This window comes from Daktulosphaira vitifoliae, unplaced genomic scaffold (genome assembly GCF_025091365.1).
Source record: "Daktulosphaira vitifoliae isolate Bord-2020 unplaced genomic scaffold, ASM2509136v1 Scaffold_1, whole genome shotgun sequence".
NCBI lineage: Eukaryota > Metazoa > Arthropoda > Insecta > Hemiptera > Phylloxeridae > Daktulosphaira > Daktulosphaira vitifoliae.
This window is the reverse complement of record NW_026099572.1, coordinates 34,615,884-34,620,607: the sequence shown is the minus strand read 5'-3', so window position 1 is coordinate 34,620,607 and position 4,724 is coordinate 34,615,884. Positions and strand designations below refer to the sequence as shown.

Here is a 4,724-nt window from a genome sequence, read left to right as displayed (position 1 = left end):
TACTGCAACCTACACACCAGTAGCGCAAATCAGTAGTAATTATTTGAAGACGGTTTATAGTACTAATGTGAAACTCATTCTACATGCATTGTATACATTATGTCGTCATTCGGAAAAGCAAAAGAATACAATAACCCACGTACACATTTCAGGTGTGTTTCCCAAAATAAAATTATTATTCGGTATGGATAAAATATACTGTAAACATTTAACGCCGGAAGATTAAGTTGTATACATAATATTCGTAAGTATAAAATAGTTGTTTATAATAATTAAGAAAACGAGCCCAACAGTGATTAATATCGACCAGTGTCCATCTCCGGTTATCTGTTCGGCTCCTAACTCGATTTACATAAATACATTGAAAATTACAGCGCAGTCGACAAAAATATATTTCCGACTACTGAACGTACAAAAAACGCCTTGTCATTATACCCGCTCTTTACATCAGTGGTGTATATAATTTATTTTTTATTGGAATTAACATTATGAGATTTAATTTTAATATATACGCGTAGCCGGTCACTAATAGAGACTTATTAATTTTGTTTTTTAAGGCGAAGCGTAGCGATTAGGGGACGTGTAAGTGAGCTGTAAGCGAAGCATCTTTCCGCTCAACACATTTTTTTTCTGTTTCCCGTTTAAGCAATGAGAAATGTCTTAATCGTCGACCAGTCAACAACCGACGGAGACTAATAATCCGGTAGCACTGGCACTTCAAGTGCTGTTCGTCTTGTATAAATATTTATTCTCATATGAGTTTACGCTTTTTAGAACTACAGATTCTACTTATAAAAAAAACAGCACTCTTTTGTTTTTTGATAACGACCCGATACGTTTTAAAAGCTGACGAAATAAAATCGATCACATGACTATTATAAAGAGCATGAAAACAGAATTTACAATAATCCTACTAAATTATTTATAATTCATATTTATGAAAATTATGATTTAATAATATTAGTAATGAAAAAAGTTATTTCGTGAAATTTTTTTTTTATCGTTTTAATAAAACTTGTATCTTATAATTCTATCTTATCTTATAATTTATTCAAAACAATACATAAAAGACACATTTATTAAATACTCCAACATATTATTAGTATTTTTATATTACTGTCTGTTTATTATTATAAATCAGATGAATTCTTTTATATTTTAAATAGGTATTTTTAGGATTTTCTTGGAAACTATTAAAAATATTAAATTTTCGTGAAGAAAGTTATTGTTTGATTCAAAAACAACAAATTGTATATAAATATTTTTTTTTCATTCTTGCAGATATAAAAAACCTAAATTTTACTTTTAATTAAAGGGAACCTCTATTTTAATCTTTATTTTTTTTTTATCGATAAATTAAATTTTAAAATTGTTTTTGGATTAAATTTAGAATATAAATTTATTATTAATTTGGTTTTCGTAATACAAGAGCTAACAATAATCCGTTTCAAATTATTTTTATGGTAATTATCAAGACTATTTTTACACACAGGTCGCTCAATAGTGTATAATAGTACACTCGCAATGAATATAAGAGTATTCGTTAATTAAAAGACTTAAATTATTATAGATAAGATTTCTATATGACAATATCGAGTTGTACCCGTAACAAATGATGACTACTGTATGCTTAATTGATCAAAAATCGCTTAACTTAAAGAATAAATAATAAAATAATAGTCTATCGAAAAAAAATAACGGACTTTTTATTTTAACAAAAATAATTATAAGAACAAAATTGTTTCAACATTTTTTTCCATCATATCATTTAACGAAAAGTAGGGGTTCCCAGTAAAGAAAATTGAAATTTATGTTTATTTATCACTGAAAGGATAAAAAAAATATTTAATTACATATAATTGTAAATTTTTTTGAATCAAATAATATTATTCTTTTTGAAAATATAATATTTTTAATAGTTTTATCTATTTAAGATATTATCAGAATATCAAAGTTATAAACAAAAACATTGTTGTGTAATAACAACAAAATTAAAAAAATATAATGTGACTATAATGTTCTCAATTGTATATTAAATGACTATATTATTGATAACTTTTTTATATTATTCATAGTCCAATAAAACAAATATACCCGTGGGGTTGTAAAATATAAACATAAGGTCTATCTTTTGTCACTGTATTAATAAAAATGTTATAAAAGTTTTTGCAATATTGTATTAAATCTTCATAATCGATTTATGTTTAAATACTATTTCCATTTGACATTTATTTTATCATTGAATCGTTAACAAGGGGGATAATTAATTAATTCATACGACTTTTTAAGTTGCTTTGTTAAAAAATAATGTATATAAAATTATAATATATTCAAAACATAAATGGAAAAGCTGAAATACTCAGCATTACTCGTACACAATCACAATACAGATTTGAATATTTTTAAATTGATCTTTATCATGTATTTTGCTGTGTTTTCGATATTTTCTTGTAAATTCAAGAGAACCTCGTTGTTTTTAATTTTTGACAATTCCCACTCCCCAATATCCACAAAATTAATTTTATGTTGAAACATATTCATACACATCAATAAGCCACTGTTGCTTACTTTAATTTTGCTCATACGTTTTTGGGGACTTTTTTTACCCAATGCCTCTGTAACACAATCAAGTGATTCGGTTGAAATCAACAATTTTATGAATATACTAGTAAAATATTTAACCAGTTTTTTAGAGGAAGATCGGTGTGGAAATTTAAATTTTCTATGTTTTATTTGCCTTATATATTCGGCGAGTCGATAAACAATAGTTAAACATACACTTTCATAAACGTTTAAACACATTGTGTAACATTCAATAATGTTGCTTTCTTCACAGGATACCAGTAATTTCCTTAAAGTTATATTAATTACTTTTGATTTTTCAATATTTAATAGTGTATTCTTATCTGAAAGCTTTGGAAACAATATATTATCTTTGTTATTCGGATCATTTTGAGCATAGTAACGATGATAATTTAATTTTAAGTCCATTATGTTGGGAAAAACTCGAATTAATTTTTTCACTTTATTTATATTAAGTTTATTTGAACCAAATATATGTACCAAATGAGAAATAAGAAAAACTAGGATTATAATGATTTTTTTATATTTATTATACATACTTGTAACAATATATTTCTTCTGAAAAATTTTAACTTCTATTTCTGAATAAATAATAAATTTTAAATAAATCAAATTTATCAAAATATTTACATTTATAAAATTCGTAAATTTTACTATATTTACTGATATTTATTTCACATAAACTGGTCGTTGTTTTCAATTACAATTTTTCAAAATACAATATGATTTCATTTATTTGAACTGACTGATGTCACCAATTTGAATAAAAAAAGCCTTTTTGCATATTTTAAATATAGTTGACATTTATGGTAACTATTTTTGTGCGTCGTTATTAAATACTCTTAATTTAACACAGTGCAATGAATTTAAATTAATAAATAAATCGTTTTTTTTGTTTGTTTTGCTATCTTAATAATAATATGAGTAATTAATTATAGATATTTTGAACTATTTTTTATTTAATGTTAATTTTACCAATGACGAAATTAATGGAAACCAAAGAATCAGCCTGCAATAGGGCCATTGAACATAAAGGGCTATTTTGACACCCAACAATACTGATTTTTTTTATCATTAGCAAAAATATTAAAGAGTTTAAATTTAAAATTTAACGATTTTCGATAATAATTATTATAATACGAGTACCATTTAAGTCAATAATTACATATATATTTATAGCTAAGGAAAAAATTAGCACCTTATTTTTAAAAATCGATAGTTATAAGTAATGACTTCTTGGAAATTGAACTTTAGCAAAATGGTAGAAAAATGATATATTATAAAGTGATTTTTGATTTTTTTTGATAAATGTGAAATGGCGTTTATTTTACAATTCCTATATCCGATTGTATTTGATAATCGATATAAACAAATGTGTGTATATAATATATATATAGTATAATATAAGTATATTATACTTTCGTTTAAGTGTATTATTTGTTGGTAATATCTTTGACAAATTTTATGCTGATCAAATATGAATTTAAACTTAGTTAACTCTTATTTCTTGCTCCGTTGTACATTACAACGTTACATTGACAATTACAATTCCTAACTATTGTGTTATAAAATTATTATTACTTGTTTTTTTATGCATCATAAATTTTATATCATAATCAATAAACAAAATGTATTATTATTTATCTTTTGTAGCTTAATAGTCTTATTATAATTAATTAACTTTTATCAAAATTAAAATTGGGAATAGTAATATTGATTTATACGGTTGATAATATTGAATGTCATTGTGACAAATGAAACATATAATAAATGTAATCATTGTGTAACTGGATACAGCACTTTGAGAGCTCCTAATCAGAGCATCTATTTTACGTTTTCATTATTCTAGACTCGAGAGAACTATCTGGTTTTATATTATCTGTGGTAATATTAGTTCCGTTTAAATTAATTGTTTGGTGATTAGCATTATTATTCATTTTATGTTTGACTGTTATGATTAAAAGTCGTCATTGTGTAACCATCAAAAATTGCTCAACATATATAAGTATTTTGAACCAAAATTTTGAAGTCTGTTATCTTGAATTGTTTTTTTAGAAACGGCTCTATTACACTAACAAAGCAATATAGTAATGTATATAAATTTTACGTTCTGTTGAACGGTCCGTTTTACAATTGCAAAG

At 24.4% G+C, this 4,724-nt stretch overlaps 1 long non-coding RNA gene across 1 annotated transcript; it reads right to left on the bottom strand.

Annotated features, from left to right (window-relative positions):
* Positions 1 to 1,990: 1,990 nt before the first annotated feature.
* Positions 1,991 to 3,636, bottom strand: LOC126894385 (uncharacterized). Its single transcript, XR_007701387.1, has 3 exons — positions 3,247 to 3,636; positions 3,123 to 3,164; positions 1,991 to 2,615 (listed from the first exon to the last, which is right to left on the bottom strand). It is a non-coding gene; the product is annotated as an uncharacterized LOC126894385 (long non-coding RNA).
* Between the last annotated feature and the right edge of the window lie 1,088 nt (positions 3,637 to 4,724).